This window comes from Nilaparvata lugens, chromosome 6 (assembly GCF_014356525.2).
Source record: "Nilaparvata lugens isolate BPH chromosome 6, ASM1435652v1, whole genome shotgun sequence".
Lineage (NCBI taxonomy): Eukaryota > Metazoa > Arthropoda > Insecta > Hemiptera > Delphacidae > Nilaparvata > Nilaparvata lugens.
In genome coordinates this window covers 13714740-13741859 of record NC_052509.1, presented here as the reverse complement: position 1 = coordinate 13741859, position 27120 = coordinate 13714740, and the positions used below count along the sequence as shown (strand labels likewise).

The window sequence follows — 27120 nt, the reverse complement described above, 5'->3', positions numbered from 1 at the left end:
TCATTTTCAATTTTCGCTTCTCCTTTACCTCCTCTTCCTCTTTTGAGTACTTCTTCTCCAGAAATGTCTCTCATCTCTGAACCACAGAAGTACACGGCTGTAGATAATAATGGAATTACCTACAATTTATATACCTAATATATGTCAACTGTACTACCTTATACTCCATGCTCCATCTTTCAAAATTAGGTCAAGCATACCTGGAGATTGTTGGCGTTTAGAGTCATTGAGAAGTAATCGTTTGTCAACATACTTTTCAGAGATCATTTTACACGGAATTTATTGTATCTTTGCGTTCAGTTTTTGTTTCACTCAACCTTGCCGTCGGGTGGAGAGAATGGATGAATTGCTTTTTTTGCTCTCTTTTCAAAATGCACGTCCTTGGTTCCTTGATTGAGTTGCCCATTGTCATCGTGGTGAATTAAGAATGGATTTAAGGTCAAGGTAGAGTTATAAAATTGAAACATATTTTTGTTCATTTTTTCTCAGTCAGTATTCAGTTGTATTAATTCGTATTGTTATGAATTGAGATAGACTGTTGAGCCCCGCACAACGATTTAGTTCGTACGATATTTTGCCATCCTTATGAATTCTATCAGATTAAATGGAACTTGACAAACATCATCTGTTTGAAATCATCTGTTTAATCTAATAGAATTTATAAGGACGGCAAAATACCGTACGAACAAAAATCGATGTGTGTGTGCGGGGCTTTATGTTTTGAGTTGTGTATTCTTTGTACTTAAATCTGAATATTCTTATTCGATTGTATAAGCTGTTGATTGATGTTTGTCTTATTTATAACATGGAGAGATTGTAGCCAGTAGCGTTAACGGGTACACAGGTCCTTCCCAGTAAAGTTTTCCAAACGAAGTCCAAACTAATACAAACCAGCATGAATAGTGTTGTTGGTCACGTATTCTTTCATATATTTAATATGGATTTTCCACTTCCAGCAGTTACCCCTAGTCAGCATTATTCACTCTTGTTGAATGAGCGAAGTGAGGTCTAAGATTCAAGTCGACGGTTTGGCATTTCTGTTAATGTTTAAATGTTTATATGTTGCGCATTCACGGCAAAACGCGGTAATAGATTTTCATGAAATTTGACAGGTATGTTCCTTTTTTAATTGCGCGTCGACCTATATACAAGGTTTTTGGAAATTCTGTATTTCAAGGATAATATAAAGGAAAAAGGAGCCTCCTTCATACGCCAATATTAGAGTAAAAATCAGACTATAGAATTATTCATCATAAATCAGCTGACAAGTGATTACACAGATGTGTGGAGAAGCCAGTCTATTGCTGTATTTCCATAAGGTCTATAGTTTCAATCAGGTACTTGTGGATGAGAATACTACGTGAGGTCTACTGTTCACAGAACTACTAGTTATATCAGTGATGCTCGTGGTTTATTAATGATGAACATCTTTCAAATATGTCTCGACAATGTTGATTCAATGCAGCTGTGATGATTAGGAAGAAATGGACTGATTGCAACTGATTAAAACATTGGAAAGAACTATTACTGTCTCCAGAGTAGTCCTCCCATCAAAGCTGTCAAAAGTTTAATGACCATAATCACAATATATATTCATCTAGAGAGCACAAGAGTGATTCAGATCAAACTGTCAGCATACCCTATGAATATCATCACATTCAACCAATGTTGACCGTTTGTAAATCACTATATCTGATTTGTCTGTCATGCAGTCGATCACTGCCGACGACTAACTACAATACAGAGAGATGTACTCTTCATTATTATCAATGAACTTTCTCTTATATTGATCTTGCCGTTATTGTGTTTTCTTTTCTAGTTATCTCTTGTCATAATAAATGTATTTACTCTTCTCAATCGATTCCTATAACTCAATTGACGAATGAATTCAACTTAGTTTTCTATTAGTTTGACTATTGTAATTTAGTTTGAAATGTCATATTTTCAATCGGTTTTCGTTTGACTTCTGTATGAGCAATCATAGATGTTTGCAATGACGTATCGTTAAATGTATAATTTTCCGTAATCTAATAATAAATCACATCCAGGAAAACTCAGGAGAAGGAACGTTCAAAAAGTATTCGTAAAGCTTTGGTTGGAGGGGAGCCCCTGAGGGAACTTCCACCTCGCCAGGGTATATTTATACTTGACACCGTCAGTGTATTTCACGATGTTATATATCAGCCGAGACCGACAATTTGACGTGCCATCCGATAATAATGCATTCCGGGAGTGACCTACCTTGAAAACATTTGTTATTATCCGGATTTAAACCCGAGATCTTTATGCTGCTATAGCAACGCTTCGATATAGGCCTACTAGGGAAAGCTTTTTTCAATAAAACATATCTCCCTGAAAGTAATGTAATTTTGAAACTGACTGTTAAAGCCATGAAAATACAGTCCAGTGCTCAAATACAAAGTGGACAATATTCAACTATGCTTTCAATATTTAGTCACTCAAAAGTTGGAGAACATATCAACTAAAAGTTAATATTGGTAAATATTCGAATAGAATAGAATGACTGCCTGTTTTTTTTTTTTACCTAGGAGGGCGCAGTCGGCCCTCTCATACACTTAACCCTCAAATTATTAGCAATCTCTCTATTAGCAGAGGGAAGAAAAGAGAAGAAAGGATATTCGTTCATCTCTGGTATTAGTTTGGTACATAAAGAACTCTTCTATTTAAAAAAACACGTTATATGCTTAGGAGGTTTGAGATTGGGAAAACGTAGATAGATCATAATAGGAGTGAATAAAGTTGTAAAGTAATCTCAAAAACTACAAAAATCAATTGAAAAATATGGCAATTACAGGAAAAATTTTATGAATCCTATTATAATAAGAATAATGACAGGCGATGCTATTACACGCAGAGGTGAAATGTAATTGTGGTAAGTCTCATGAATATCAAGTTATTAACAAGGATAAAACTAATTAGGATAATTTTTATGAACGTGGGCACGAGAAAGTATGGAAACTAACTTGGCGTGTGAGCGTATATGACAATGGAGAATTCCTCAAAGTGCACTAAATTTTTATTGAAAGTCATAAACAATTAAAGAAGTCCGCCCACTTCATGAAATTAGTGGATATTAGTGAACAAGCGACCCCTTTAAGACGTTTTTATGTATTTAAAAAGGATGTGAGAATAACACGGCTATCAACTGCTGATGTAATTACATACCCTTGAATGTAGGTTGGTTATAACTCATTTGCGAAATATGAGCTTTCAAATTTTGTCATTAACCTGTATGAAAATGATCTCTTGGGACAAATCATAAGTGAAGTAATATAATTATCATAAATCAAATTTACAACTGGTTTATATGCGTTTGAATACATTGTTCTGGTCATGAATATTCTTGATTTACTGTTACTTCATTTCTGAATACTTCTAGAACAATTAGTTTTCAGTAAATTAATCATCAATACAGTATTTATATTATTTTAGATTTTCAATTACGGTAATACGTTAAATAGCTGAAAACGTGGCTGAAATTCTTTCAGACTAGAAGAGTTCCTTCTAATGAGTGCTCTAAAAAACATATATTAGCTATCATTGATACGTATCAATATAAGAATAATCTTGCTGTAATCAGTGGCAGTAAAAAAACCATCAAAGCTTTAATACAGTATTCTAAAACTGTTTGCAGATATTATTAGTTCTCAATTTTCGAACTGATTGTGATACATTTGAAAATCACTACTCATAGAACTCTAGGAAGTCATGTGCAATAATAGATTACAATAACTTGATATTTTTTATTTTCTCACATTATTGTACTTGATTTAAAATTGGTGGGAAATCAAATGAATAAATATCAAAGCATATCCACCAAAATAAATAATATCGGCCAGTCTTTTAAATAATACAATAAGAGATTTATCAAAAATATTTAATGCCATAATCAAGAAAAAGAAATCATTTTAGCTTCCAGGTTATCAGCTACAAAAATAGCTTTATAGTCTCATAAAACGTTTTCCATCAAATCAAAATAAATAAACACAATACCTCATTTCAACTACATGTAAACAACACTGATATATTCAACTCCTTTCAAATAAATTGAAATATAACCTGGAATGATTGGATTGTTGTATAAATTAGAATTGGAACAGTTTTGGGCTTTAGCCTTTGTACTATTCTAGAAGTTGTGTAATTTTAAATGATTAAATAAATTATCTATTTTCTTTTTCTGTCCAGAAATCTCGGAATGGAGCTTGAAACTTTTGATTTGAAAATCATCTCATATTTCCTTAACCTCATTTGTCCGTCTGATTATCTCAGAATTAATTACAGAGTAAATTGAAAATAATGAAATCTTAAAAATACCACTACTGTGTCAGCTTTCAACTCCAATCAATCTGAATATGTATTTTCTCTCCTAGATTGGAGTGAGGATGTACTTCGAAATAAATGGATAAATCGTGCTCATGTGGGATTTCCAATAATTAAAGTAAACTACATGACGCAATCCAGAATGACATCATTATGTTTTCACTCATACGAGGACACACTAAAATCACGCCTGTCAAACTCAAAGATTCGTGTGTAAACAAAACCAATTGCTACGTATTACTTAACATTTATGACTAATGGCTTGACAAGTCTTTGTTGTTCACTGTATTATTAGCGTGTCTACTCCTGAATTCCAGACAGGAAAGAAGCCATATTAGTCACTGGAACAGCGAGAAATTCTGGGAATTTCTGGCCAATCCTTGGACGATTTGGCAACAAACAATTTCGATGTCCAGTGCGGGAGAGAGAAACCAGTAAAGTTTGTTAGGTATGCTGGTATAAAGATTAGAAAAAGAGAACAAGTTATGTGAGGAGAGAAAAATGGGGAAAATTGAGAGAGATGTGTTGATGAATAAGTAGGGAAAGGGGAAAAGTGAATATAATAATGATGGAGAGTGAATATAGATAGAACTAAAAGTTAGGGCAGAAAATGTCAATATTAAAGTGAGATAGAGAGTTGATGAACATTGAGAAAAAGAATAGGAAAAGAACGATGTACTGGAAATATTATAGTGATGTAAGACCAAAAAATAAAAAAGGGCGTGCCCGAGGAACCAGTAATGTGCAAAAAAGATCCAAGACGTAATAGAGTAAGGTGTGAAGGAAACAGTAATGTGTGAGGAGGAAATAATACACTTGAGAAGCAGAGGAAGAAGAAAAGGATTTAGAGTGATGTGTTGAGATCATTTAGAACGCGTAGGGCGTGATTTCAGAACTCCAGACAAACATCTGTTGAGGAATTGGCAAAAAAGTGTAGGTAATTATAGTTGCGAGTTGAATCGTGCAATAAGTTACATCCGGAACGTGGAGCATTGGACACGATTTGGGAGAAACAAAACCAGAAAAAGAAACAAAAAGTGGAGTGATATATTCCGATATGTTCATGAAAATTCAAGAAAACATTATAAAAATAATTATTAAGGGCCGATTCACGAACTCTGGATTTAGCTGAATTCTAGACTTTTAAACAGCTGGAGTCAGAAAATTAGCTTTCCGAAACGGGGCGTAGTCGTAGTTTTTATGATAATCTGTATTTTCTCATTTCTATAATATTGAAAACGGGGTTCCTTGACGAAATGAAACATTCCTAAATAATTCAAAATAGCTGAAACTTTACACTATTATCTCTTCATTTTATTTTGTGTTCAATTTTCTAGTTTTTCGAAATTTAATTTAAACGTGGACTACGACAACGCCCCGTTTCGGAAAGCCAATTTTCTGACTCCAGCTGTTCAAAGTCTAGAACTAAGCTAAATCCCGAGCTCGGAAACCAGCCCTAATAAGAGTTAATTGGAATCTGAAAGATTCCAGGAAAAAAATGAAGAAGTTAAAAATTAACCCTTGATGTAGAAGTGGGTTTAAAAAATAAAGTCCGACTACCGGGTCACAATTAATGTGTTTTGGTAAACTTGAAAATGTGGGCATGTTTTTGTGAGAAATAAATACATGCCAAACATATTTTAGAATCCTGAAGATATTATTTCGACCATTAAAAGTGTGGTTCCACCGTGTTGTTCCAAGTCCCGTTACAATTTAACAGGTTGTAAACATCTGCAGGAGTATTAACAACAATGCAGAAATGTCAGGCATGACACCTTTTAACACATTACACAAATAAAAATGAAAAAAGGTGAAATAAAACAAGGACTAAACAACAAAAACTGGACTACAGCAAACCTAAAATTGAGAAGGAGGGAGGGGTTTGGCACACATTTTTCTCAAGTTATACTCTCCAGTGGACATATTTATGTTACTTCGTTCCAGAGACACTGTTTTCAAGAGAAAACATTCAAACATGAAGGTCGCTTATATTTTTCAGATTTCACTTCTCAAAATGGCTTGGTGCCTTGATATCTACAATTTAAATTTTTATAAGCAATTGATAGTTATTTATTAGTGATAGGAGGAAGAAAAGAGAAGGTGTACAAGGAAGAAGCTAAGAGAAGAAAATAGGAGGAGTACGAAGGACGAAGAGGAAGAAGAAAACAAAGAAAAAAGGATAAGTAGAGGGCGAACAGACAAGAGCATCCAAATATTTATAATAGTTGAATATAAATATTTTAGCGACTAAAATATAAATATTTAAATATAGAAATTCACAAATAAAAATATCAAATATATAAATATAAATATTATAAAAACACAAGCTTCCTTCATGTTTGAAAGTATTTTCCTGGATACAGCGTCTCTAGAACAAAATATCATAAATATGTCTAATGATTATACGACTAAAAATGTTTCCATATACTGAGCATTGTGAGCAGCTCATCAAAACAAAGATAGTGTTATTGTCGCGTTGCTTTGAATGCACAAAAAATACTATCCATCCATTTTTCCCGCTTGTGAATAATACATTGAACGATTTTTACCAAATAATAACATGATTTTCAAATTCGACAGCAATTTCTTTAGATCTCTGAATCTCAAAAACTTCCAGAATAGTGACTTGTGACCAATAAGCCAAGAATGTGAACTTTCTTTAGCAATTACACAATTCAGTTGCATAAAAAAGGCACATTGGCAGCCAATCAAAGTGAGTAATAAATTAGATTCCGTTGACTTTGAAGTGTGTCCGGCCAAGTTTTCATTCATGTGTTGAATAATCACAGCAGTAGCAACAAGGAGAACGGAGAAACAAACAAAAATTTAGAAAGTTGCGGGTGGCCGTTTGTTTTCTTAGTCTTCGTCTTCTCCTTCTTCTTTGTATATTTCCTCTCTCACGACTCCTCCCAATAAATAATTGATTGCTCATAAAAAATATATCTGATAGTTTCCGAATGCTGCCTACCGTATAATTTTCACCAATACAATCTACCGTTCATTTCTGTCAAGTTGGTTTGAAAAATGACTCACAAAACACAAAATCAGTAGCGAAAGATCCTTCCTCCTTTATCACTCCTACTCTTTCCATTACTTAGTTTCGCCTTCATTCTCTCTTCTTCTACATTGGACAACACTTCATTTCAGACTCCCATTCAAGTCTCTGAAAACTTAGAATGCTGCAACCACTCTCATCATGCATCCTATTGACAGGCTGATAAACTCATTGACAATCTGAACAAAACCGAGAAAAATAGAAAGTTCTAGATTCACTTCCATAGCTGGACTTTCCATTATTGAAATCTGTATTGACATTGTCAATGATAATTAATTATTGGCTTCCTATGTCGTTCAGTATCAACACTTTTCCAAAATTTATGTTATTGTCTACACTCGAAGTACTGGACAAATGGAATGGTTATATCAATATTCTCCAATTCGAACCAATCAACAAAGTATGTTGGAAATTTTATCGATCTGTGGAGTGTTGGGATAAATTTTAACTTATGGCATTCCTCAATAGACAGACCATTCACTGTCCGGCATAAAAATTTATAGTTCTAAAAATCAGTCATACAGTGTTAATAAGGGCTTGGCCCGATTGATAGCTCACACTGCAGCTTTTCAATAGTCAACCCGAATTCAGCGCAATAAACAAAGAAATAATTGACATTCGACCTCAATAAAACAGCCCACGCTCAAGTTTAAGAACTGAGTACCGAAATATTATGATTATGATAATATGCAAATGTGATTCGATTGAAAACTGATCAATAATGTGCGCATATTCTCAATGAGCGCTACTGTTCATTTCATTTCGAATTTATGAGTGATCAAATTCCGCCTATTCATTGGTTGCTACAAAACGCTATCCCCTGTCAGCATCCCTACTAAATCACACCAACTCTACCCCTTCAATGAATTCTGAAAGTTGAAAGTGAATCACAATCTAGTATCGTAACTCCTGGTTGTATGGTTTGTTGGTTTTTAGGTTACTGAGGCTACACCACACCACTGAATAATATTATTTATTTTGTATTGTTTTGTAGGTTTATGAGTCGAACGAACACTGGGGAGTTTTATTTATTAGATTAAGGATGCAGATCGCGTATCTGAGACATGACATCATAATGCAGAAAGAGCGCGCCAAAAATGGCCAGGTTTGCCAACCTTTATTTTCGTAACATAGCGAGCACACCCGCACGCATAGGTGGAATTGCAATATTGCTCCAAATATTTCATGTGTGGGCGTTGGTACTTGCGATTACGTATTGGGTTTCATATCGGGAATCAGAGAGCTTAACTGCCGCAGCATGTGGGACACTGTCAAATTGTCTTGAACAGATTAAAAAATACAAGAATAGCAAATCGATGTGACTTATATTTATAAGTGGCTTTAACAATAAATTAAAGAGTGCAAGGATAAATCGGAGATACTCTGTGTGTCCCATAACTCGTGAAAATGATACCTCACATCTGGAGAGCATATTTTTGGAAAACTAACTCAGGAATTTGAAATTTTTATTTATTTATTCAATCATTCAGTATTACTCAACTTACAGAAAAGTACCACAGGCTAACTTACGCCCAAAACGGTTACAATTCTAATTTATACAACAGTCCAAATGTAGTTAGAGGTCATGTGTCACTTCAAAATTATTCAATTACACACACAATTTACAATCCATACACACAAAAATCATTTTTAAATTAAAAAACACTTCTAAATTGAATTAAATTAATTACAAATAATTGGAAAATTCCAAACTTTGAAAAAACTATAAAATTTTGTGACCGAAAATACAAACACACTATGTTTGGGGATAAATCCTGTTTTCTCTTCTTCATCATTGTGGAGTTTAGTCAACAAGTGAGTAATTAAAATACCTACAACAAATTCAAGAAGAAAGAGCTATGATCATATTATTGGTCAAAAGTGAGCACAACGCGACACTGGTTAAAGCAGCAACTACACTCAAGCTATGAGTCGGTTCTTGTATATCAATCAAGAGCATTCCAAGTTTATGGAGTGATCAATGATAAGAAATTTTAGAAAATGATAGGTTTTGCAACAGTTGTAACATTTTCAGATGTTGATTGAAATTGAGTTATATAAATATCGAATTTGGTTATGAAACTACATTTCAATTTATTAAATAATGTACTTTACTGATATATGCTGGATGGAACGACTTGGAGCATGTGATGATTGAATGATTGAGGGGAAAGAGGCTCCTCACACTTATCGTAAATATCATCAGTGTCATTGATCAATTCCAAAATTATTGTAGAACATACAGACGGACAACGAATTTGGCCTCGAGTAAGTCGAAAGCAAGAAATCGCTGACGCTCGATCAATTATGATATAATTATTATCTTTACTACTTTTATTATCTTTTGAAGACTATATTGATATGTATTATCTTATGTATCTTAGATTTCATTTGGTTATGGAATCATCGTGAAAGTAATCCATAAAGATACTCTAAATCACAATGATTCTCCAAAAAAATGGTGTACTTATATTATCATCTATTATAGTCAATCTGTAATTTAATGAAAGTGGCATTTTATATAAACTTTTGCACAAAACTCTGGCGAGAGGCAGCACATATAAAATCAGTTATCAGTGACATATTCCATACCAATTGCATTTAAATTCATTTTGTAAGCTCTCCACGCATCAAAGAAGGTTTCTTGATAGTGAAATTTGCAAAACTCATCCCGAAATTTGATGAAAATACGTGATCAAAGTTGCAATTACGGAGAATCGAGTAGGGAAAAGCTAACTACTGTATCACTGTGGTGATACAGTGACAGGCTAGATAACGCTGGCAGCAAACATGATACAAACCACCGTGATACTGTATCATTCGACAAGCAGCCGAATGCAACAGAGATAGAGATGCTCTGCGTCACGTGTACTGGTAAGCACCGCACACACACATCAATTTTTGTTCGTAAGGTATTTTGCAGTCCTTATAAATTCTATTAGACTAGTAGTTCGGAGAACAGTAGAACTCGCTACACTCACTAACATCATTACACACACACGCCCGCCTATTCACACACAAACACATATACAAATTGGATTTATGATACAGGATTCATGAGAATGATGATACAGTATATGCAATAGGATAGGTGGAGGACACTGAGAAATAGCAGCTCTTTAGACTTTTTGAGCTAGGATGCACGGTTGATGAGATAAAATATCTGAAACTTGAAATTTGGGACTTGGAAAGAATTATCAAATTATTTTTTAAAATTTTGAACATGTGAGATATGAAATAAGACCACCTTGGAGCGCTGAAAAGTAAAGGTCCTCTACACTTTTGAGCTCGGAAGCACGGTTAAAAAGATAAAATATCTGAAACTTTGATCGAGACTTGATCCATCATTTCAATCAACTTGAGACTTGATTCATTTTTCTCATCTCTGATTTCAACATGAAAGGTGGTATCAAACGTCGTCTTCATTTTTGCTCAGAAAATTGACTCAATTTCTTGAACGTGTAATGTAACGGATCTTTTGAAATAGTATATTTCGCACCTAGGGCCGAAAATGAGACTTTTCCGGCTCGAAATCGGTTTTCAAGTCCGAGGCCGTAGGCCGAGGACTAGAAAAGATTGAGAGCCGGAAAAACATTTTTGCCCGTGGTGCGAACGCTATTTTTCGCCACACAGAGAAATAAACAATATATATGAGAATAATTGTTTATTAAGCAGTTCCGAAAACAAAAGTGGAAGGTCATAGCTCTAGCTATTAGTATAGTTATTAGTATCTAGTTATTAAAGTATAGAAAACTGAAGAATACATAATACTTGGAAACCTCACAGAATCATATTGATTTTTCCAATACATCAATAAATTTTAGTTCTATTAGGATCCTCCTCAATTTGAATCAGGCAGCCTCTTGTTTTCCCAATTCCAAAAAAAATACCTAAAATACTCGTTTCACTGGGAATTCGTGTCTGATAGTAGCCTACATTATAACTGAAGAATAAAAATTATTACTCATTTTATTGTGATCTATTCATGTTTTTCTTATGAAATTCAATAAATTATAGGCCTACAGCATGAAGACTATGTCCAATTCATTTGTACTGGTGGCAAAATTTTACATTGAAAATAATTATTTGATAAAATCCAAGTTCAATAGTAATGAAAACAAATTCCTTCAAAAACTATTTTGTAAACCCGTTCATATCAAATCAGAATCAGCTGTTATTCAAGGTCATTTTACAGCCCTAGGGCCGTAAAGTTTTACCGGCCTGGTCGGAAAACAATCACTTTCGGCCACCATATGACGCACGTAAACCAGCTCATTACATCCAAGTGTGGCGAAAAAATTGTTTCTGTTTATAGAATTTGGGAGAGTTTGAAAAAGTTTTGTGGTTTTGTCTGATGCTTCATCCCAGTCTTTGCTGTATCATTTATAATTGCATTAATAAATAAATTGATGAATGAACAGTGTTGACACAACCTTTCATGTTTAAATCAAAGATGAGAAAAATGAATTGGGTAATACAATAGTAATAAGTAAACGAGTGAACGAATAATTTAAGGAGTCACCTCTATCTTTTCTCTATACGGATACAGTAACGTATTGTTTCTGATATATTCAAATCATAACTTTGGAATGATGAATTGAATCTTTATAGCATTGTAACATTATAGAATATAGGAGAATAGTCTAACATTAAAATTGGTATTTGGCTAAGACAAAGGCGTTATGTGATTACGAAGTTGCGAAATTTATATACACATTCTATGCCTTATTAAATATTAAGTCAAGTGGAGAAACACTTATCTCATAAATAGCCTACTGTTATTTAATCAATCAAGTTATTCCACAATATCTTCTTCATATGATACAAAAGTTGTCTCATGCTGTGTTGTGAATATACATCAAATGAATTCACTTGAGGAATAATTGGTATAATTCCTCGTTTTCCTGTCTTTAAGAACTCCTTTATCAGTTTTCTTTTGTTGGTAAACCAGCCGAATTCCTACAACGGTACAATTCTGTGCCCACGAACAGCTACAGTATTTGACTCACGCAATGCATAGTCTGAAATCAGCCTGATAAAACAAAAGCCAAGGCCTCTCGCCAGAGGCTGCCACATTCCATTGCACTGTGCTCTGCTCAGACCGCAGATGTCATGCTTGTTCAATATTGATAACAATCTCTCTCATCAATCTCTGCTTGTAGTTCTATGTGAACGTTATTTATAGTTACTGCTTCAAAAACGAGCTCGATCATAACAGTGTTATCTCGATAGTGTTGGAAGTTTAGTCACTGTTGAAAGATATGACATTTGGAAGCAAGGTTGAATATCGCAATATATTCACGACAAGGAACAATATTGGACGATGAAAATACGCACTGGAAATAAGTATAAGGTCTGGAGATAAGTGTGAGTTTTGGAAAAGTGTGAGGTGAGAAGTATGATAGGTTTATTCATTCATTTATCCATAGACAATAGATACAATGCAGGTAAAAGCAACAGGCAATCGCCCAAAACTGCTTTAAACCTGTATTTGGAATACACAGTCTAGAGGTTATGTAAATGATAACTTAATTCACACACTATTTTGAGTCCAAAAAAATGTATGTACTACAATAATTTTGAATCTATCAGATTGATTAATTTCAAAATACAAATCCAAACAAAAATCTTCCTTCACAATTACAAAAAATATTAAAAATTTAACCTGAATCCAGAAATTATACTTATGTTTGAGTTCTGAAGTAAATTTTTGTCAGCTGTGCTGAATAAAAAGTTATATTTTTCTAGCTCTAAATTTTGTACAATTACATGAAAATTTTTCAATATTGGTAATTTGAGTGTAATTTTTTTGTTTTCTTTCCAGTTTCTCAACCTTCAAAATTTTTAGTTTCTGCTGTTTCTGAGTGAAAAAGGACTAAATTTCAGAAAAGTGGAATCATAACCTCATTTCGGACTTGGGAGAGATAATATCTATATTATAGTAGGCTACAAGGATTATCCTTAGTTTTCTCTCCCATTCAGTGCTTTCTTGTGAAAATTAGAATAATAATAAAATAAATGTTAAAATTCTAAACATAATAATTCTAATTCATTCTAGGTTGGTTTATTCCACATGGCATCTAATCATCTAATGAATTAAATACGATCAAATTCCTAAATTCGTTCTTTTTTATTGCAGATGATGCCCACATAAGCTTTTCGCTTGTGCGTGGCTAATGGAAAGTGCGAGTGTGATTTGCTGAGATCAAATGTTCATGCCTGCCGGCGGGATTCGAACCCCCGACCAATAGCAGGCTGAAGTGTGCAACATCTCTGCTATCCTGGCCGGCTTTCTTGTTCCAGATGGCATACAAAATATAAAAATACTTAAAATAGCAATATTGATTGGAATATTGATAATAGAGCATAAAACAAAATCAATAGCATATTGATAATAGGAATGAAGAACAGTACTAACAACATAGTGGGTGTGTCTGATGACAAGAATGCTCTGGCTTACTACACTCATTCGACACTCAAATTATCATTATTCCAATAACAAAGATTGAGCCGTCAAGCGTTCTATTAGGCCACCACAACACATTGAATAATTAGACAATCGAGAAGGCGTGAGAGAAAAGAGAGGAACAAAACAAGAGTGACAGAGAACCAATGGAATTTGGAAGAGGGAAGGAGAGAGAGATCAGAACTCAAAAAGCGAGACAGCAATCCGACCAATTTCTCAATAAGGATCTGACAGCAAACTTGATCTTGACACTCGTGGATCATAATAAGGCATGCCCAAGATATTTATTGACTAAATAATGACAACTATCACTATAGATATATCATGAATTATTTAAATTGCAAGATCGTACAGTTATGTATACCTATATAACAGTTGTGGTTGAATAATAATAATTGAGCAGACAATGACTACATCGAGCAATTATTATGAAACTGAGCAACTGTCAAATATTTAGCAAGGCATTAATTTCGCATGTGGGTGCAAGAGAGAGAGAAAATGGGGTGTGAAGAAGGGTGAAATAGTGAGAGAGATAGGAGTACCGTGAGATAGTTTGAAAGAAGGATCGGATTTGAGATCATGTATTGGCACAGACTATATTTTATATTGTAGGCCTAATAGTTGTATCTGTGGTATTGGGTTGTAGATCATGTACAAGGCTTTATCAATAACTTGTCATGAGTAAAGCTGAGCAAAAGACAAGAAAATTTCGAACCATAATGTTGGGAGTGGGGTGGGGAACTCGGGAGGACTTATACTGGAGGACAGAATACTTTCAAGAAACTCTTATATACATATAACAGTCAAAAAATGATGTGTATAATAGTCGTATATACATATTGATAATAGTTCATTCACGAATGACACAGAGTGCTTATGGAATACTCAATCAAAAATAAATTATATTTTATACCTGTCTATTGCATAACTAATAACATATCACAGTATTTCTCTTTCCTATACCCTGGAATTGAAATTTGTGAAGTGTTAAACATTGAAAATACCTCACCACTTATGATGAATTATGGTACTGCATATCTAATCTGGTACGGTAATTCACCTGAAACAACACAAAAACGAATTAGACCTATTAAAAATAAAAACACATATTAAGATATTGAGAATAGATTTTGCTGAAATATGGTGAAGACGAACAATAGTAATAAATTATCTGTTCTCTATGTTACTACAGAAAGTAGAAGAATTTTTTTCTCCATGGTTTCTACCACGGATGCTAGAATACATTTCTAGTATTTCCATCCATCTGTTGTGATTATTGCTCTTCTTCTTCTAGAACAATCCTCGAAGATTGAGTCTCACTAAAATTTGTGGTGATGGCAGTTTCTATGCATTCCGTTTGCAGAAACTGCAAAACAATTTCACTATGGTGAAATTACAGATACTAGAAATGTATTCTAGCATCCGTGGTTTCTACCATAATCAATAAATCGGAAAATATATATCATTACAATTATGTGAAAATCATCAATACATAATTTTAAATTGTGGAACCAAGCTTTATTGGAAAGTTATAATAGAGTAATTCATGCATTTTCTTATTATTAAACAATTTAACACCCTATTTTGAAAATCCATCTAATATGCAATTTACGCAATAATTTATTATATTATGTAATTTCGTTTTTTCTTCAGTACTGTATGAGATTGTTGGAGTTAAAACGAATTTCGAATTTTTATGACTTTTCATAGATTCTATTTATTAAGTTTAATTATGGTGAAATTCACAACAATCCACAACACTGATTACAGTTCTGCAAACAGAATGCATAGAAACTGCCATCACTACAAATTTTAGGGAGACTCAATCTTCGAGGATTGTTCTAGAAGAAGAAGAGCAATAATCACAACAGATGGATGAGAAATCTTCTTTAAAAGTTCTAAAATATCATGATAATCACCATAATGAATATCATAATCCTCGAAATATCAGAAAAAGAATCTATATTAGATGGATAGAAATTCCTCAATTGAGAGAATAGAATGTTAGGATTATGCATAAAGATAAACATAATCCTAAATCGGATGGTTAAAAACCTTCCAAGTAGAGAGGTGAACTGATCAAACAACCCACATGCATTCCTGGCGATAAAATGTTGGATCCAAAGTCCTTGAATGACCTTGAGAAGAAGCTAGCCAGCTGACAGTTTTCCTTTCTACAGCAGCCATTTGCTTATCTTGTCAGTGTCCATTGTGAAGCATAATGTGCTCACATAATAAAAACCAACTATTTTCACTCTTGTTTCTGCACTTACACTCTCTTTCACAATTAGAACTAACAAATGATAAGGATTTTCCACGAGGTCCTTGTTTTAAAAACCTTTGAACATTTTCACTTTCGATTTCTGCACTTAGGGCCTTTTTCAGTATTCATTACAAGTGATAAGACGTTTCTATTATTATGTACTCTTCTTCCAAGTGCCCCATAGAAACCTTTTATTATCTTATCTCACTTTTATTTTTGAATTAATTTGTTGTCGTAGTTTGGTTGTTCGTTCTTTCTCTTTCTGGTCTATTTTACATAAATGATTGCATTTGTATTAATGTGACTGATTCAGATAGACTTTCCATCTACCTTCACTACCATTGCTTTTCCTCAAGTCATTCCGTTACGAAAACATTGCGCCTGAATGCATATTAGGAGGAATAGTTTAATATTTAATGAAAACATAGTTGAAGCCTGATCCCACCAAATTGTGAACGCCCCCAGTAATTTATTACAGCGTTCACAGGTTAGTGTAGAAACTGGGTTTTAGAAGCCCTTTAAGCTTGGGACCTTGATTCCAACCTCCACCCCACTCCCCTGAAAACAAGTTTTACAATTTGAATCTTTGATCCAATCCAATCATTAATTTCAAAATTTGATCCATCATCAATTGATGCAATTTAACTGATGTCACTCTCAATAATAATTTCCCAACAACATTGTAGTCAGTTCCCAACGTCAGTGGAAAACAAGGTAAACTTTAACATTAACTTTGAACATAACAAGACACCAGAGAGAAGCGAAAACATAGTTTGGAGATTAACAGAAGCCCTGAAATCTTTATTATTTCCGTTTGATAATCTTCAGGCTACTTTTGGTTTCACTAATTACCATATGAGTGTATTCTCCATTATTATGCGGCTGTTTATCTACCACTTACCTCGACCTGTAGAAGTAGATATCACTGAGCATGAGCACTTTCCAAGCTTCTAAGCATTGAGCTATCATTTTCTTTTTTCTCCATATGCAGCTTACCATGAAATTATCTTCTTATTCCTTACATGTCTCTCCAATTCTTCTTCTCACTTCTTCATCTCCTTTCAATCCTTCTTCTTTAGAAGTTTATTCTTCTCTTTCTTTTTCCAATCCTCTTCTACAGCTTTTCTCCTGACTTCTTCTCCTAACTTATCTACGTTTTTCCTTTAACTGCCTCATTGCCTTCTCTTCTTCTTGTCTCAAATTCAAGACTTATCCAATTGTACTCTGCATTTCAGTTTACAATAATATCTAGACCTATCGAACCAGTCTCTCTCATCTACTATAATAATAATTATGTAAGAACGGTTATGAGAAATAGTATACAAATGAATTGATTTTATTTATTTCTATTGTTTCGGTGCTGTAAATGCAGTTTATCCTTATTCCTGCTCGAGAATAGATTCCTTCATTGAAACGATTCTTATCGTGATTGACTTGGACAGAGATGGATTGCTATTGATCATTGTTTCTTGTTCATTCATTCCGTTTTGAGGTCATTCCATCAGTCTCTTACCAGACAACCCACTGCCAATTGATGGCTATTTGTAACAGTCTCCATATTTCTTCACCATTTATCCATCGCAGTATAATCATTTTTCATCGAAAATATCATTATTTATACATGATTTGTTGTACTAGTAACCTTCATCAGTTCATTTGCAGCCAAGTTATTGTTGTTTTGTGAAATTTTCAGGAGAAATACCATAAGTTGCCCGTTATTGAGATAGAAGTCTATAAAGTAAACGATTTTATTTTGATGGATGCTAATCCGTTGATAAAAGAAAACAAAAGTGATAAGTTCTGATCATGTGAAAATGTGTGAATATATCAGCTATGAAATGGAATAAGGGTGCGTGGAAAAAGACTAGCCTGAATCTAATTTATATAAATATAGCCTAGTTTGCCAAACATCTTCATCGCAGTAATTACATTTCTTCAACACATTGAATTTGAAGCGGAATGCACTATCATTAAAAAAAAATCAAAATATGTATAAAATCATAATAATTTCTGAACTGGAGATATAAGGCTATTTATTTATTTATTCATTTATGGAGACAACATGCTATAAAAGGCTATAAATGTTGGAGGGAGACAAATCTTGAAAACAAGACATTTCCGTATATATTCACATGTTAATTCGTGTGAAAACTTTTCATGAAAGATAATGAGATGAAGATACAATACGAAATGTATTATTCACATAGAACTTGGGATTCAAGTCTCATCATCAAGAGGAGATGTACATGAAGAATGCAATACACTTATGCACAAACTAAATTCTGATGTAGGACAAACATTACAGCATACTTAGAAGTTGTTTTGTCAAAAAAGTGCAAGTATGAAATTAAATAGGAATTTTAAAATATTCTTCAATATCGTGTAACATTCCAGATTCCAGAGTAGTTGTATAACACTCATTATTGTATGTAACTAACATGTACTTACGTATCTTGTGACCTCCTGCACTTCTCTTCAGAATAAAGTGGTTTTGACATTAAAATGGGATTGAACACAGCAGAGATTTTATGTCTAGTCATAAAATAATAATTTATGGAGGCAATAAATCGAAAACTAACAAAGGACAGCAATTTGTGTTCGATAAGTTTGTAATACCGTACTAGTTTGGTGAAGCAATTTGAATTTCCATCACGTACTGAATAACTGTTAATGTAAAGATAAGCAACTGATGAATCTAAGGTTAAAACTAGGAAATAAGCTATTTCAAGATGAATATGTTTATTGTTAGTGGAGGGATGTAAGCCTACTTATCAAGTATTTCGAATTTTATTAATGTGCTGTTTGCCTAAGAATCAGGATAGTTTCCAAGGGGGTTTAATAGACAGACTCCTTATAAATGTGTCATGATTATCAGGAATGATACCGTAACATACATTTTTTCTCAACTGGGAGCATGGAATTTTTTCTTGGCCCTGAATTCTGATTGTTGAATATATTCAGGAAAATCAGATAGATTGGGCAGTTTTTCCCGTTGAACACATAAAGTATAGAATGAAATTACATTCTATACTCTTTCACTCTCTGATTGAACACTAATCTCAAACTTTAAAATCAATGAATGGCTTTAATTGATAATACTGAGAGTGATGCCCACATAAGCACATATGCTTGTGCGTGGGTGATGAGTGAGGGGGATGATGATGAGTGAGGGGGATGATGATGAGAGATGAAGACTACTTTTTAGTAGTAGGTAGTCGAAACCGACGCTTTATCGTCTCCTCCGAAAGACGAGTGAACTAGATGAACATTTGACAAAACTTGAAAGTTGATCACATGTTTTTGTTATTCAGATTTTACTACTAAAGTATATGATATACTTATAAAGTATACGGTACTTATAGTGGCGTATCGTGTAAGGGAAAGAGGATGAATCATTGGTTAATTTCAAATCTAGTGTTCTGAAACCCTCCGGGCAGTACAATGAAGAATATTTTCTTACTTCTATTTTCATAGGTTTCGATGGACTTATTTATGGCTGTGCAAAGGCTAAAAAAAACTTTCTACTGGTAATATTTTTCAATATTTTTCGATTTGTATATCATCAAGCTATCAAAATGAAAAATTTTTCTCGGGAAAACATTTTTCTTCCGATCATTAGGCTACTTTTTGAGATACGAGCGCCTAAAGTTTAAATTTTCGGGACAGAACATTTCAAATTCGGTAAGAGATAAATCCATGAGATTTTGAGATTTAGAGGATGAAATCTTCAATGTATTGTTGATTGAATGAAACAAAAATTTTCTCAAAATATCGATTTTTGAGAAAGTTATTCAATTTTTATAAAATTATCAAAATTAACTTTAAGTTGAGTTATTTTTGGTAAATTGAATAACTTTCTCAAAAATTGATATTTTCAAAAATAAATTGTTATATTCAATCATCAATACCATGAAGAATTTATCTCTAACCGAGTTTGAAATGTTCTGTGCCAAAAATTTAAACTTTAGGGGCTCATATCTCAAAAAATAACGATCGGAGAAAACTTTTCTATTTTGATAGCTTGATGATATACAAATAGAGAAACTATGAAAATTATCACCAATAGAAAGTTTATTTTTAGCCTTTGCACAGCCTGATTGAGTTTGATTCAGGTGTGAACTAGTGTCTACTTCAACCATGAATCAGTTGGGATTATTGGTATTACTCATTATCATGATCGATGTTGGTAGTGGTGGCTGATCAAGGATTTAAGTTTATCTCAGTTTGTACAACCAAACTTCCTTCCTTTGCAGACAATCAACACAAATTCAGTTCATAATGTTGGCACAGCTCTGATGTGATTCACATCTTATTAGGGTCATACCTGCCTGCAATGAGTGATCTGCCTCTCAGCGTGATAATGCCGCTAATAAACCTAACGTGAGAAAATTGTTTTAGAGCATAATAAAAACACACACTCACTCACAGTCTATTATAATCTAACGATTTCTCTCAACTTAGTATAATATGGCCGCCAAGTCTAATGAGACATGATCACGTGATTTCATGAGATGCCATTCATTATTCGTGGAAAAGGGAAAGTTAGATGATCTTTTTCTTCTTCTCCTTCTCTATCTCCTTCTCCTTGTCCTCTTCTCCTCCTCTTCTTCTTCTTATTCTTCTTCTTCCTCTTCCACTTCTTCTTCTTGTTCTTCTTCTTATTGTATTCTTTTCATTGATTCAAATTGGAAAAAAATTTTGTTTTTTTTCTTTCATTCGCTATTTGGAAGTTTTTTATTATTTTGTAAAAGTATTTTTTTATCTTATAATCTTTGTTGTACAGTGTTTTAGTTTTACTTAGAATTGTATTGGAGGGTTAAGTGTAAGAGATGGCTGGCTGCGCCCTAACTTCGCCCTCCTAGGTTTTTAATAAAGGCAGCTAATCAATCAATCAATCTTCTATGTATTCTCTAAACATTCATTGTATAATATTTTCTGTCTTCTATATGTCTTTTCTAAATATTCATGGTCTAATATTTCCTACCTTATTCACCTTATCCTCATCTTTTCCTCCTTGATCTTCAACTCATCTCGGCATCTTTCACTTCTTGCATCATCTCTCAAGATATGCCATGTATTATTGTAAAAAGAGAGAAAGTATGATAGATTGACTCGCGAGAGAAAGAGAGAGTGATGTGTGAGGCATTGATAGAGAATGTATGAAAGAATAATGAAAATTTCGGCTTGAAAAGGTGCTGCAAGATCCTCCATTGTTGGCATAGGCGTTGAATTGATGAACGATGCATTTTTAGATTCCTTATATTTTTGATGGATATAAATGAACAATGAAAGGATTCCCATCAGCTGATTTTCAGATTTGAATTATTATTGACTTTTCAAAAGGAGATCTATCAATCACTTTGACTTTACCGAATATTTGCCTTGAGAACTTTCACTCGGAGTTGTAGTATTGCCCAGTTTCTGTGAAAGAGTCTATGAGAAGGATTGTGGGAGTTTTGTGGTACCGTATATTGACGAAACGTTTCAGGAATTCAGCCTCAATAAACCATGCTTCCACTATATCACATGTATAGAGGGGTTTACAGTTTTTAGCACTAATATGTTATCGGAAGTAATAAACAAAGTGACGAGTAAGTCCTAGAGGAAGGAAGAGAAGTAAACTAAGAACAAACTTCCGTCAAGATATTCTTCTTACTTGTGTGTCTCTTCTTTTTCCCTTTCCTCTTATTCCCCGAACTACTCAATTTCTTCACTTATTTTTCTTCTTCTTCCACATATTTCCCCTCTACTTGCCTCCTTTCTTCTTTCTTACTTTGTTCAAATGCGATTCCCATCTCCTCTGATTAGGTCTCCAACCAAATTACATTATCGACAACCACTGTTTGCTTCAGCGGACTTTATAATTTTTCGAAAAAGATCTCTCAAAATGTACACCTATTTCACCCATCCACTGTAACTTTAATTTAGTAACTCTATCTGATGTAGAGTTTTACAAGAATCTGCTATATTAGAATTATTTTCAGCAACTGTTCATAAAATATCTATAGTGTATTTTACACAAGATTGTATCATTGATGATTGATCATAGATCATGCTGCACAGTTATGGACACACTAATGTAGTTGAATACTAGTGATACTCTATTGTAATATTATAAATATGTTAAGTTCAAAGGAATTACTTCTGTACCACCCTGAAAATATTTTACTTCCAGAGAGCATAGAAAGTAATAGAGATTAATAGAGTACCTATAATAGAGTGGAATGATTATAATAGAGCATACCGGAATAACCTATAATAGAGTGGATTATAGAGTGGAATGATCGAGTGATCCTTACATTTGTTTCCTATCCACATTGTTCACTTCATGAGCCATGTCCACATTTATGCGAAGAAATATAATTCAATTCAGGGTGACCCAAGTTTAAGGTACTACATTTTATAATCCCTATTACAGTATCTTAATAAATCCTTGACTTCAAGCATTCAACTCATGATGTTAATCTCCGATATTTCTCATCCTATGATCTTTCCTCCAGTTGCTGTTATTCATGTGAATGAAATTCGGGAGGAATGGCCTCGGAATTACCGTGAGTAGAGGATAAGAAACCGTCGAAATTGTGAATTACCATTGATTGCGTCAAAAAGTGCTGTGACTATTGCCTCCCATTACACTACACTACACTTCTGCCACTTCCAAATTGCCTTGCACCGTTACTTTCAATAACTCTTCTATCTCATCAATTTATTTTCTTCTTCTTGCTTCATCTTGGATTTATTCTCTTTTTCCTCTATCTCCAACATCGTAGCAGATTTACTTTTGAATCAACCTTCTTCCTTCTCTTGATCTTCTTGTATCTATTTTCAAGAGTGCCGACTACTTTGTCACTTCTCTAATTGAAGAGACATATGTTATTAAAAATGTTGTCAAAAAATCCACTTTATTTTAAAGCCATTTTTCAATGGTAGAATGGTAATTAGAAGATTGAAAAGTGTTATATGGTAGATTCATAAAATTCCATTTATGAGGGATGTTGTCTGTTTTTTTAGAAGTATAATTTTGTTAGCAAACTTTCAACTTGAATAAACCTTCTTTGGTATGTTTTTTGGGAAAAGCTGTGGAAGCTAGATGCTTTCGTTATTTCCTCATTTGATTTCATATTATTTAAGAAGATACAAGTATCTCGACATATTATATGACAAATGCTGGTGACTGCTTGAGTTCATCACCATGAAATAATAATGGTTAGCTTCTTGGAGGTAAAATCACTTCTTGGTGGTTCGGAACTCACCTAACCATTCTTGTTAATTTATCTTCTGTCATCATTCCTTCCATTGCCGAAGGCTCAAATCTTGAGGCTTGTAGACATTATTCCCAGCAAAAAAGTTATCGAGTAACCACAGATGTGGAGAAATTTGACAAAATCTGCCGTTTTCAATCTCCTTGATCAGTTACAAGCATTACTTTGAGAAATATCCTTCAACACAAAGATATTTCATCACTCCATTAGCACTAGGAATAGGCCCGTATGCCTCAGTTAAAACCGAGTTGGATCAGCTGGTGGTGGTTTAATTCCTTATGAAACAGATGAAAACAGATCGAATTTCCATCTAGCTGTTCACCCTGTTGTCAATATTTGCAGTAGCAGAATTCTTCGGGGTGGATTACAGCATTTAATTTGGATTTTCGTTTAATAATAATCCTAATGAAACACATCATAATAGATACAACCATATCTTCAAGTAGTAATCCTAGATCAGCGTTGAAGATAGACTGTGCACATGGCTTTTGGAAGTACTCGTTCTCCATATCTGAGGTGTAGACTTGCAGTCAAGATAGTAAAAGTGATTCTAAACTATTATGTATGCCAGCATCCTACTTGCAATGAATAGTCCTTGGCACTATATGCAGATTTATTAGATTCTGACACGCATGCGCACAAGTTGGTTTTACTCATGACATGCAAGAGTGAACTGGAGGTTCAAGTTAGAGGAAGAATGACAAGTGGAACTTGGATATGATATAAGAGCCAAAAATCCTGAAAATGAAGAAGTTTGGAATTTTTGATACCCAAATTCACAGAAATAGTAATAACTAATGTACGTTAATTTTCCAGTGATGAAATTTCTCAGGGAATAGGCATCATCCATTTATAAATAATTTATTGATCATCCATCAATTTTCAAAAGTTATATTTCACCTTTCACAACGAGATATTTGTCCACAGTGCTTCAAGACTTCAAGGACTAAGTGTCAAAACTAGGTCATACTTCCTGTTCACAGCTAAATGTATGTAAAATGTTGTTTACCAGTAATAAGTAATGTTCATTAAAGGACACTCATTATAAAATGTTACTTGCCAAGTCATGTACGTACTTTCAACATTATTTTAACTCGAGATGGAGTATTCTCATGGAACAAAAATTCCATATTGTGATTTGATCAACTACATCGTTCAAAAATTTGTTTGAAAAGTATGATTTTGTGAGATTCGCTGAAAACTCATTATGAATACCATCAATGAGTCTCACTCAACCAATGCTCGCAGTAATGGTAGTAGTGAATCTGGGGAGCTACTGGTGACGTAACTGCAACTATAATAAGTGAAAGAATTGGCTTATACACGTACGGGATAGGAGATTCATGAATGACGCATCATCACGTCTGAACTGTGTAAAGTATTAAATTTGGGTAGATAAAAATTCCTAACAGAAACAGTAATAGGTCTGAAAATAAAGTAACTGGCTAATATCGCCAAATAGATAATAACTAAGATTAGATAGCATCAGCTTGTTCTGGCTAAATGGTACAAAAACCTAAAAAGGATTTGAAGGAATTTTATTGCTCATAAATAGATTATTATATAAAATATTTTGAAGATTGAGGTTAGGTACATGTATTCACGGATCGGTGACCTAGAGATCGATCAAATCGAGAAACGTAGAATCTGACCAAAACCCCTTGGCAGAGCTCTACTGCAATCAAATAGTGTGCAATGTGAAAAAACACCTGTTCACGTGGCTAATTATTAGGTAGCATGAAATTAATATTAATGTATAGAATATTAGCTAGCATGTAAAGAGCATAACAAATAAACCAAATAAAAATAATTTAATGTATTCAGGAAATAAGAGGTACCAGGCGCATGAATACCGAATAAAATTTGCATGCACCAATAGTAAAATGGCAGTTAATAGGCGGCAATTGTAGGCCAATTCAAAAATATTTATATAATTCTATAAATGTTCGGAATCTATGTTGAATTGTTGTATAGTCTATGTTATCGATATGGCTCGAAAGCAAAGAAATTATTAATCATACAATCTAAGCAATATTTTGGTATTTTTTGTAAGATCTATTTGAACCTAAATGGCGGAGGACTAAGATATTTAAATTTTATGCTAATTTGAAAGTCGGAAATAGGATCTGTAAAACTTGAGAAAGGAGAACCAGCACTCGCCAACCAAATGCCACCATAAGAGGATCCCAAATATTTTAGAGCGTAGTACCTTGATAATGATTTTGTAAAAGTTAAAGTTAAAGTAAATTATTAAATTTCTTAAAAGACTTCGTGATGCTATTGTGAAGCAGAAGTCATTTTCATTTTTAAATAAATTTATAACCCCTTGGAAGAGACGATTCCGGCTACCATATTCCCGGACCACATGGAGTTGGATCGACATCGGCGGATTACAAGAAGATTTTCGACACGTGAGTGATTAATATTGAATTAGTGATGGGCGCCCTAGTGCTTCGAATTAATCTAATAATCAAAGCTAGCTCGCCGAAAGGGTTTTTATTATAAATTAAGAAATTAATAAGAGTAATACTTGCGCAAGTAAAATTAGTATTAAAGGTATTTATTTGAAAGAAAAATATAGATCAATATTTCAGAAATTTCTATTAAATCAAAGAAGTACAAAATCTAGGCTATCAAAACATATGCATATGATATTTAATTTTTTTTTTTTTTTGCAATATAATTTGCGATAGTTTGTTATAGCTCTAATTCACTAGATGAATGGCTCTACCTATTCCGTCAGGTGCCGAATCTTGCACCCTGAGATAAAAATATATATTCGATACAAAGAAATCTGCTAAGCACCAGAGATTTTTATATATATATATATTTGGATTATTAGTGGCTAATTTATCAAGCTGATCTTAAAGCACATATTTTTTAATTGAATTGTCCAAGTCGACAAGTATTAGCAAGCGTATATCGCAGCTACATGCAAAAGAATGCATATGATTTAATATAAAGGCACATGGTAATGATTCGTGCCATAAATCTAGAATATAGAATTTAGCCTGTGATATTTTATTGATTTCAATTATTGTTCTATTTTTATATTATATTTTTTTATCGCTCTTTATATATTCTTGCCTCGATTTATTTTTTGCATTATTTGTGTAATATATGTATGAAACGTTTATGGTGTGCAATTTATTTATTATTCCTCATCACTATTGTATAAGTATCATATTTATATATATTTATTTTTTATTGAATTACAAGAGTTATAGGAGAAGCCCATACCTAGGCCTATTAAGATTTTTGAGTCTGAATCCTATTAAAAAACCACGACCTAATTATATAATTATATCAAATCTCATGCTTTACCGACTGATGCCAAGCAGGAGGCTAATCGTTATTTAAATATAAAGAATAACGTGACAACTGATAAAGGTTAAATTTTGCATATAGATTTTTAATTCACTGAGAATGGTTATAGGTCTATTTTAAATACTTAAAGATTTCAGTACGTCAAGTTTTTCAGTTTGTTTTGTTTTTAATTAGTCTTTTGCGGAGCACGGGTTACCTGCTAGTCTAAATTTCTTTTCCTCCAGCTACTGTCTAAAGTACTTACTTTACTCCCTGAAACATAATACTAAAGTGTCACTTTTTCGCTCTCGGTAGTAAAAAACTGAAAAACTCCCTAGGGAGTAAAAGTGACTCCATTTAAATAACATAGGAAGCATCTCTAATTCAAAAACTCACATTGTAATAGGTTAGAAGGTCTAAGCTCAGA

The 27120-nt window shown here is 33.5% G+C and overlaps 1 protein-coding gene across 1 annotated transcript in view; it reads right to left on the bottom strand.

Annotated features, from left to right (window-relative positions):
* LOC111050429 overlaps positions 1-27120 on the bottom strand; it is a 394882-nt gene that overhangs the window by 276084 nt on the left and 91678 nt on the right. The gene's annotated exons all lie outside the window — the stretch shown is intronic.